Here is an 11,556-nt window from a genome sequence, read left to right as displayed (position 1 = left end):
GATATGCAGATGACACCACCCTTATGGCAGAAGGTGAAGAGGAACTCAAAAGCCTCTTGATGAAAGTGAAAGAGGAGAGTGAAAAAGTTGGCTTAAGGCTCACATTCAGAAAACTAAGATCGTGGCATCTTGTCCATCACTTCATGGCAAATAGATGAGGAAAGAGTGGAAACAGTGGCAGACTTTTTCTGGGCTCCAAAATCACTGCAGATGGTGATTGCAGCCATGAAATTAAAAGACGCTTACTCCTTGGAAGGAAAGTTATGACCAACCTAGACAGCATATAAAAAACCAGAAACATTACTTTGCCAACAAAGGTCTGTCTAGTCAAGGTTATGGTTTTTCCAGTAGTCATGTATGGATTGAGAGTTAGACTAAAAAGAAAACTGAGCGCCAAAGAATTGATGCTTTTGAACTGTAGTGTTGGAGAAGACTCTTGAGAGTCCCTTGGGCTACAAGGAGATCCAACCAGTCCATCCTAAAGGAGATCATTCCTGGGTGTTCATTGGTAGGACTGATTTTGTAGCTGAAACTCCAATATTTTGGCTACTTGATGTGAAGAGCTGACTCATTTGAAAAGACTGTGAGGCTGGGAAAGATTGAGGGCAGGAGAAGAAGGGGACGACAGAGGATGAGATGGTTGGATGGCATCACTGACACAATGAACATGGATTTGGGTGGACTCTGGGAGTTGGTGATGGACAGGGAGGCCTGGCGTGCTGCGGTTCATGGGGTCATAAAGAGTCGGACACGACTGAGTGACTGAACTGAACTGAATATGATGAAAAATATAATGGTAGGTATTGCTCTATTGGACTTCATAAAAAACTGTGTACCAAAATTATATTTTGGCAAACTGGGAAAATTTTATCCAAAAAAATGTTGCATAGTTTACTTAATACAAAAAAGTCAGTTCCAGTCCAATAAGAAGATCTAATATTACAATAAAATGGGCAAAGAGCATGAGAAGAAATTTCTGCCTAAATGAAGCTCTTGAAGTGAAGTGAAGTGAAAGTCACTAAGTCTTGCCTGACTTTTTGCGACCCCATGGACTATACATCCATGGAATTCTCCAGGCCAGAATACTGGAGTGGGTAGCGTTTCCCTTCTCCAGGCTATCTTTGTCCTAACCCAGGTATCGAACCCAGGTCTTCTGCATTGAAGGCAGATTCTTTACCAACTGAGCTATCAGGGAAGCCCTTATGACAGTTAAAATGGAAAAATAGGGAAGAACTTATAGAATGATTGACTACTGTAATAAAATATCATAGACTGGGTGGCTTAAGCAATAGACATCTATTTAATCACACTTCTGAAGGCTGTGAAGTCCAAGATCAAGATGCCAGCATGCTCAGGTTCTGGTGGGAAGTCTTGTTAGTGTCCACTTTCTTGCTGTGTCCTCATACATAAGGAAGCAAGTTCTCTGATATGTCTTATGAGGACACTGATCTCATAGTGGAGGCTCCATCATCAAGATCTCATCTAAACCTAATTACCTCCCAAAGTCCCTAGCTTTTAATACCATTACATGGTGTGTGTATGTGTGTGTGTGTGTGGTGGGGGAGTGGCCAGGAGTTTAACATATGAATGCGGAAACACTAACATCATAACACAGAGTTAAGACAGCTGAAAATCCATTCTTCCATAAAACAGCAAGAATTTTGGCAAAAATTATCAAAATCAGCTTTTTAAAAACTCATAATAAACCAAGGCCTGGCAGCAGTGTGAGAGAATTCATTCAAGAAAAGCAACTATAAAGGAATAAAAAATTTTAAAAGAAAAAAAAAAAAAAAAAAAAAAAGAAAAGCAACTGACTTTGGATAAGAACAGCAAGCTTTATGGCGTTTTAACTTGTTCTTTTCCACTCCTCTCTTCTTAGCTTCTCAGTAGTTTAAAAACCAGCAATCTCAGAAACAAGGTAGCTGTTAAACCTTAAGCCTAGCAGCTACTGGAAGGAAGGGAAAGAGATTGGAACTCCCCCAAAAGCTTTATCTCCAGAGAATTTTCATTAGATGACCTGCATGGTAGCTCCCTGAGAAAGTTTCCTGTTGCTTGACCTGAGTCAAGTCTTGTATCAGGGAAGAGCAGAATCTGACTCTATGTTGGATCTTTTACTTTAACATTTGCTATCTGTTGCTTTTGTTACTATAATCACTGGAAGGACGTTGTCTATAGTGTAAACATTATGTAAACATACATAATGGCCTGCCTCGGGGAACCCTGTCCCTCTGCCTGAATGTTAAACTAAAGTGCTTTTGTTCAGCACACAAGGAGATATTCTGACCTGTCCACTTGTGAATGGCTGCAGAAAGAAGAAATTAACACATCCTCTTGCTGGAGCAGGCCAATCCAGGAGATATTTTACAAGATTTATGGCCTTTTTACTTTATTTCCTCACCTTCCTCTCTCTGTTAGACTGGCATCCAGACCACCATAAGATGATACTCTAGAGGACTAGCCCACTATCTTCTCAAATGCCTGGTTTTCTAAATAAAGCTACTATTTCTTGCCTCCACACCTCATCTCCCAAGTATTGGCTTGTTGTGCTGTGAGATGACCAACTTCTGATTCAGTAACAGCCTCCCTCAGTAAGGAGATGCCTATCCTTACCACAATCAGCAGCACCTGTCACAGATGCCATAGGCATTTGTTCCAGTAGGGGCAGGCAAAAAGTTGGCTAAAATATTTAAAAATAAACTATGGGAAATGAGAAGCCCACAGTGGGATTTGAAAAGCTCTGACATATTTCTAGGGATCTAGAAGGCCATACACACTTGGCAATGTTTTGTGCATCCCCAGGAAGGGCCTGAGAATGTTCTAATTGCCTCTCTGGTTGATCTTGAGATTCTGCATAAGCTGGAAATCAAGACTAAAACACCATTGTAAACTACAGGAGTGTTGAAGGAAGATCCTAACATTCAAAACAGCCCCTCAGGAAAGACTGGAAAACAGTAGGAAGTTGGAGAAAACCAAGTTCTAAAATAATACAGAAGACCAAAAGAGTAAGAAAAGTCAAGACACATTTGAAGAATGGCTGGCTACCGTATATCAAGATTTTTTTTTACAATTATAGAAATTAAAGCAGTTATATAGTAAAGAAAAATATAGACTTAGGTAACGGATGAAAAAATTGTAAAGTACATATGTGAATGTATAAAGACTTGATATCAATGACATAGAAGATATATAAATGACATATAAATATAAACTTGTAACATCTAATTATGTAAATGCCGTTAAATAGATAAAGGATATATAAATGATAAACGTGGTGTCTCAAAACAGTAAGAAAATACGGTCTGTTCAAAAAAGTAGTGTTGAGTCAGTGGGTTTCCTTGGAAAAGTAAATTTAGGTTCCAGTTCAGTTCAGTTCAGTCAGTCTTGTCTGACTCTGCAACCCCATGGACTGCAGCACACCAGGCTTCCCTGTCCATCACCAACTCCCTGAGTTTACTCAAACTAATGTCCATTGAGTTGGTGATGCCATCCAATCATCTCATCCTCTATCATCCCCTTCTCCTCCTGCCTTCAATCTTCCCCAGCCTCAGGGTCTTTTCCGATGAGTCGGTTCTTCATATCAGGTAGCCAAAGTGTTGGAGTTTCAGCTTCCTTCCAGTTTCAGTCCTTCCAATGAATATTCAGTACTGATTTCCTCTAGGATGGACTGGTTGGAACTCCTTGCCGTCCAAGGGACTCTCAAGAGTCTTCTCCAACGCTGTAGTTCAAAAGCATCAATTCTTTGGTGCTCAGCTTTCTTTATAGTCCAACTCTCACATCCATACATGACTACTGGAGAAACCATAACCTTGACTAGACAGACCTTTGTTGGCAAAGTAATGTCTCTGCTTTTTAATATGCTGTCTAGGTTGGTCATAGCTTTTCTTCCAAGGAGCAAGCCCCTTTTAATTTCATGGCTGCAATCACCATCTGCAGTGATTGTGGAGCCCCCAAAAATAAAGTCTGGTACTGTTTCCACTGTTTCTCCATCTATTTGCCATGAAGTGATTGGACCGGATGCCATGATCTTAGTTTTCTGAATGTTGAGCTTTAAGCCAACTTTTTCACTCTCCTCTTTCACTTTCATCAAGAGGCTTTTTAGTTCCTCTTCACCTTCTGCCATAAGGGTGGTGTCATCTGCATATCTGAGGTTATTATATTTCTCCCGGCAATCCCAGCTTGTGCTTCATTCAGCCCAGAGTTTCTCATGATGTGCTTTACATATAAGTTAAATAAGCAGGGTGACAGTATACAGCCTTGATGTACTCCTTTTCCTATTTGGAACCAGTCTGTTGTTCCATGTCCAGTTCTAACTGTTGCTTCCTCACCTGCATACAGATTTCTCAAGAGGCAGGTCAGGTGGTCTGGTATTCCCATCTCTTGAAGAATTTTCCAGAGTTTGTTGTGGTCCACACAGTCAAAGGCTTTGGCATAGTCAATAAAGCAGAAGTAGATATTTTTCTGGAACTCTCTTGCTTTTTTGATGGTCCAATGGATGTTGGCATTTTGATGTCTGGTTCCTCTGCTTTTTCTAAATTTAGCTTGAAAATCTGGAAGTTACAGTTCACATAATGTAAATTTAGTCCCAACTTCACCCAAAACATAAAAATGAACCTAAAAGAGACTGAAGACTTCAGTATGAAAAAATAAATCTATTAGAAGAAAATATGGTTGCAACATGGTGGGCTAAGTATTCTTAAATATGATACAAAATGTGAGCCATATGAGAAAATTGATAAATATGTTGCAATTAAAATTTTAAAATTTGCATGTCAAAAAGAGTTATAAACAAGGAAAAAAAGTAAAGCTGCAGACCTGGGAGTAAATAGTTGCTTTATATATCTAAAAAATTATTATTATCCTGAATATATAATGAGCTACAAGTCAATTTTTAAAAGAAAATGTTTACTCTTTAATATTTTTCTTATTTCTCACCCAGAGTTTCTCTTAAGCATCTGAACTAGAGGAAATAATGCTTAGACTTTCAAATCCAATTCTGTAAAGGTCAGTTAACGTTAGTATCCAATGTTTAGAAAGACTGTCATTGGCAGTTTATCCTATTGCTGAAAATATAGAAAGTTTAAACTTTTTATTCCAATAAATGTAAGAAAAATGCTTAGATCCTTCCTGTCAGAAGATTTATGTGGTGCCTAAATATATCTTACATGTGTTGTGATTAATCTAATTGTGTGTATCTTGTTACTGTTATCCTCCTGCCACTGGGTTTAATTACATTGCATTATGACTGGTAATTAAACAAAACAAAATATCATTATATCATTAGTTGGTTTTATAAGACTTTGAAACATTTTCCTAAGAGCTCTTGTATTTATCACAGCTATCACCGCAGTAATCAGTTCTCCCAGAATAGTTTCTGGTCACTGACTTGTCATGTATACATTTTCCAGTTGCTTGGAATTTGAGCTCAGAAACCACTGATGTGCATTGATTTAGGTGGATTAAAGGTCTTCTATTCAACCAGCTAGATTACAACCATTTTGAAGCAGTCTTACTCTTAAATGTGTTCTGTTTTAAATGGGGATACTGAAAGTCCTATAGGAACAACCAGCAAGTTCATTTTGTCTGAGTTGCCTGTGGTTATGCAACAGAAAATAAAAACAACAACAAAAAAAGAAGCTACCGTTTACAATCTGCTGAGTTGGGTCTTCCAATAAGTCTTGACACAGCCAGGAGAGTACATCTTGTAAATCTTTCTATGATGCATTAACAGTACAGAAGGGTAGAAATATCCTGAGTGAAAGGCACTCTGGAACAGTAGCTGGGACCACAATCCAGTATGTATGCAAATGTGAAGAAAGTACGTACCTTTCTCAGGAGTATGCACTCACCTCCTGGTTGAGTGCCAAGTGCTTCAAACTGCTCTTCTGAGGGTAAAAAATAGCATCTGGATACATAAACAGTTTTTTTAAAGATTAACTTAGTCATTCTGGCTTATCTATATAAGTCAGCATCTGTCATTAAAAAAAGGGGGGGTAATTTAGAGGAGATTTACAGGAAAAATTTATCTCCTCAACTTTTCTTCTTTCTTATCCTCTCTCTTTCTTGCCTTATACTTACTTTTAAGCTTTCCAGCCACTCCAGCATATAAAATTTGCTACTGGCTGAAGTTGTGGTCATTTGATGTTTTCTATGACCTTGATTTATATCCTCAGCATTAACAGCTTGAGGTTTAGGGCTATTTGTCCTCTTAAGTAAACAAACCAAAGAATGTTAGTCTAGCTCAGGACTTCTAAGCTTTGTAAATAGCTTACAAGTTCAAAGTAAACCAAGGTCTTCGAAATATCAACCAGAGTTCATAGTGCAAGGTTATTTAAATATGAGTAGTGTCCCAGGTGGCACAAGTGGTAAAAAATCTGCCTGCCAGTGCAAGAGATGCAAGGGACACAGGAAAGTTCCCCTGGAGAAGAAAATGGCAACCCACTTCAGTATTCTTGTCAAGGAAATCCCATGCAAGAGGAGGCTGGTGGGCTACAGTTTATGGGGTTGCAAAGAGTTGGGCATGACTGAGCACACAAAAATGATCTAGTTTAAACCAATTTTGGAGCTTTCATGGTGGCTCAGATGTTGAAGAATCTGCAATGCAGGAGACGCAAGAGATGTGGATTCGATCCCTGGGTAGGGAAAGTCTCCTTGAGAAAGGAATGGTTAACCACTCCAGTATTCTTGCTTGGAGAATTCCATGGACAAAGGAGCCTGGTGGGCTACCTAGAACTCAGAAAAATATATACAATATTTTTAAACAAATAATATTATATATTTTCATATAAATATATAAAATATGTACAAAAAATCTCTTTCAGAGCACCACAATTCTCATAATTAAAGAATGGCTGGGAAGGGTCCTGTACTTACGTGAGGTAAGCTTGGTTCTTGTCTGGGTCAGCCGTTAATGACCTCTAAGGCCTTGGGCAAGAGTTGACTACCGGATGACTCTTTGCTGTGACTGTCTGGGTGTTGCTGACTAATTGGCTGCAGCAGTCTCCACTGTGGCTTTACAGTTTGTGAGTTTTCACTGTGTGACCAGAACCATGCATTTGAATAGGTGACTAGTAATCTGGATCCATATTTTTATTGCTTCTCCAAGTGACTGAATTTAATTCTGTGCCAATGTTCAAAGTCTAAAATCACACTGGTAATGGTGGGCCCTTAGTTGGCTTCTTTCTCAGTGCTATATGTATTTACCTCCCTGTGCTTAATTGAGGGTAGAAATCAAGGTAGCTGAACAGGAAGAGGCCCTGGGGACTCTGTTTTGTAACCTGACTCTGTACAAATGACTTGAGCCTATGTAGAAGAATATATGCCTGGAAACAGTAATGCTCTGATTGAAATAAAAATGACATCATAATTATTACTATTCCAAGCAAAGACAATGACAAAGTATCATAAAAATTCACCTATTAATTACTTGGCATCATACCACCTAACTTATTAGTTGAACCTAATAAGACAAATAGAATTTAATGGCAAAGATAGTATATTCTGTTTTTCTGGCATATTCTTTGGTATCAACTAATTGTGGATTAAAAACACATTATATGACTTTCCTGAACCCATTTATATCTTCTATAAAATTGCTGGGGTTGTCTTACTTGTCCTCAAAAGCTAGCACTAACCATTCAATACATTTCTCATTCTGTGATGTTCACCTCATCAGAGTCTTGGAAGCAGATAGCTTTTCATCTCTTTTGATTGACATAAAACCTCTATATAAGGTCACCCCATCTTTGCTTAGCCATGCTTTCACAATATACTACTGGGCTCATGGTCTTATATTTTGATTTCTTCTTGATCTCTAGAGGCTTTTATGAAATATTTTCAGCCGAATAATCTACAGTGATACAGTCTGGGTCAGTTTCCTTATTCCCTGTTCATGTTCCCAGTTGCAGTCTTATGGAAAGAGGTTAGAATGAATCATGAATAAGCTGGTGGCTTTATCTGCCACCTGGGAGCCATAACTTGAAAATACAGTTTTTGAGTTTTGAGCACATAATGGCTGTTGCACACATTAAAACACATTTTTGAGGACATACATTATTTACTGTAATGACTGACTTAAACCTTTGTCCTCACATTGTTCCAGAGAATTATTGCATATTTCTTTAACCCTATGTGGTCAGATAAGTGAATAACTATGCTAGTGATGAGGTAGAATATAGGCAGATTCAGTGCTTCTCTAGGGGATCTTCAGTTCAGCCTGTGAAATCCTTAAATGTGTTAATATCCAGAGACAACAAAAAGGCTTACTTAATTGCTAAATGCATTGTTATGAGGCAAGACCAGATGCTAGCATCACATAAAACCTTTGTGTGATTAATACTTTAAGTACAGATGATTGAGTATAGCAGTTGTATATAATAAGATTAATATATCTTAAGCTATCTGTTATAGAGAGAGCTCACGGGGAAGACAGTCATTTTAATTGCTAAAAGTAGAGGGAGGGAAAGGTCAGGTGATAATAGAGCACATCTGAATTTCATCTTTCTTGACAAAAATTTTCTATGATTTCTATAAACATTCTTTTCTTTTATTTATAGCATGCATTTCTCTTTATCTTATGTCTAATGATCTGCATTCTTCCCAGTAACTCAAGTATCGTTATTCTTCATTTTGAATTTGACTCTATAGAAATTCTCTGAGGGTGCTGTCACCTGTTAAATTTTAAGAGGGTGTTACACTTTCTTAAAGTTGTATTAGGTGATGGGTTCTTAATACTATTATAGGGCAGAAAAGTCTAGGAACAAAGGATAGATTCTTAAGAGGGCCTTAATCAATTGTGTCTCTTCCCTGGGGTGAGGTAGGTAGATTATTCCATTAGAACAGATATCAATGTTCTGCTCAACCAAGCTCAAATGACATGGTTAGCAACATGGAACTAACCACTGATTATCTCATTGTATTACTCTTTTATTAAAAAATGATTTACATTATTCTAGTGCTTACTCCGTGGAAGGAAAGTTATGACCAACCTAGATAACGTATTAAAAAGCAGAGACATAACTTTGCCAACAAAGGTCCGTCTAGTCAAGGCTATGATTTTTCCAGTAGTCATGTATGGATGTGACAGCTGGACTATAAAGAAAGCTGAGCACTGAAGAATTGATGCTTTTGAACTCTGGTATTGAAGAGCCTTGAGAGTCCCTTGGACTGCAAGGAGATCCAACCAGTCCATCCTAAAGGAGATCAGTCCTGGGTGTTCATTGGAGGGACGGATGTTGAAGCTGAAACTCCAATACTTTGGCCACCTGATGCGAAGAGCTGACTCATTTGAAAAGACCCTGATGCTGGGAAAGATTGAAGGCAGGAGGAGAAGGGGATGACAGAGGATGAGATGGTTGGATGGCATCACCGACTCAATGGGCATGGGTTTGGGTGGATTCTCGGAGTTGGTGATGGACAGGGAGGCCTGGCGTGCTGTGGTTCTTGGGGTGGCAAAGAGTCGGACATGACTGAGTGACTCAACTGAACTGAACTGAATGTTAATTTAAATGTCAACATGCAAACTTAATGACCCAGTGAACACAAATATTCACCATGATTATATCAAAATTTAGGGTCTGTAGTTAATATTCTCCACATTTTCTTGACCTTCTGGTTATATGACATAAGTCAAATATAGGAAAAAGTCCTAAGCCAGTATGTTTGGTTTGGTTGTCAGGTTCAGAAAGAAGAGAATAATGACAATGGATTTTGCTTAAGCCTGAGTAATTCCCAGCCCTCTTGGGGTGCTGCATTATATTTGAACTGACTTTTTCATTCCATTATACATTTCATCCTTCTTACACTCCAGGCTCTTGGAATTTGGTGAAAAAAGCATGGTAATTCAGGGCCCAGCTTATCCCTGAGTAAGTTCTATGGTTTGATTAGTCTGAAATGCTTGTGTGTCTTCATCCAAAAATACTTATACTATGCCCTAAATATACAAATGGAAACATTGGGATAGATCAAACATTGGGATACATCAGTGATTTAAATACAGATTTTAGCTTTTGTAGGTTATGCATTCTAGCAGGGGAAGGCAGAGAATAAACAATAAGCATAATAAAAAGCAGATTTTATAGAGTGCTGCTGCTGCTGTTCAGTAGCTAAGTTGTGTCTGACTCTTTGTGACCCCATGGATTGTAGTATGCCAGGCTCTATGGGGTTCTCTAGGCAAGAATACTGTGATAAATGTACTTAAAAAACAAAAGGAGCCTGGTAGGGAGAATCGGTAATAGAGTCACTACGGGGCAGTGAGGAAAAATGTAGAGGTTGCAGTTTTAAATGAGGTGGTCAAGATAAGCCACAGTGAGAAGACATTTGAGCACAGTTGAAATAGATATAAAAAGTCAGTCCATACACATAATTGGGAGAAAAGACATTCAGGGAGGGAGAACAGCTGGATTCGTTGCCCTAAGTCAGGAGAATGTCTACCATGTTTGAGCAACAGGGATGGTTAGAGTGGATGGAGTGATAGACCCCAACGTGAATATGTGAATGTCTTCTAATGCTCGACACAATCCTGTGGATGGAAGGATTGGATACAGTTATCTCACAACATAATGAAAAAGGAACCAATAACTACTGAGCACCGACCTTATGCTTTTTAATTTCATCTTTGCATAAATCTGGGCTTCCCTTGTGGCTCAGCTGGTAAAGAATCTGCCTACAATGCGGGAGACATGGGTTTGATCCCTGGATTGGGAAGATTCCCTGGAGAAGGGAACAGCTACCCACTCCATTATTCTGGCCTGGAGAATTTCATGGACTGTTTATAGTCCATGGGGTCTCAAAGAGTTGGACACAACTGAGTGACTTCACTTCACTTTCATAAATCTATTGAGGTCCTTATTACAATCACCATTTTACAAATTAGGGTGATAACACATAGATAGGTTACAAGACCAAGGCTACAAAGCTATTAAATAATGGGGCTGAGATTTAATCCCTTCAAATCCTGAACTCTCTCAGCTACACCATCCAACCTCACTAGTATTCATGGCTTTCAAGTTCAGTTTTCAAACAAAGCAGCCAAAACTATCTAAGGGTTACTAAAACCCAGGTCCAGGGCTAGCACATAGTGTCATATTAGCTAATGGGGTCAGAAGTGATGGTGACTCCCACTTGTTGTTTCTCATTTGCTTATTTCCCAGCTCTCTTTGCCTGTTTACAGCAAGAGAAACTGTTGAAGGTGACCTCAGTATTGCTCATAGACATCAAGAGTTGTAGTCACTGTGTAAAACAACCAGCCAAACAGAGCTATATGATCAGTCTCTTTGTCCCAGTTAAGGTCCCCTTTGGGTCACATTCCTGAGCAGTCATCTGATAACACTGACTTCCTCTTCCCAGCATGGAACTACCAGGAGCAGTCAGCTGGGCTAAAGTTGTCAAGGTCATAAGCAACTCTGCCTCCAGGTAGAAGATATGAGTCATTTGGGGAGGAAAGTATGCCCATTTTGACACCTCAAGATGACTACAGATCAAGGCCCCCTTTGAAACTCCTGGGCATCTAAAAAGCACTGTTTATAAACCTCTGGCTCCTAATGAGTCATGATTAGATTT

Source organism: Bos mutus, chromosome 3 (assembly GCF_027580195.1).
Source record: "Bos mutus isolate GX-2022 chromosome 3, NWIPB_WYAK_1.1, whole genome shotgun sequence".
Lineage (NCBI taxonomy): Eukaryota > Metazoa > Chordata > Mammalia > Artiodactyla > Bovidae > Bos > Bos mutus.
The sequence above is the reverse complement of the archived record's forward strand: the minus strand, read 5'-3'. Positions refer to the sequence as shown.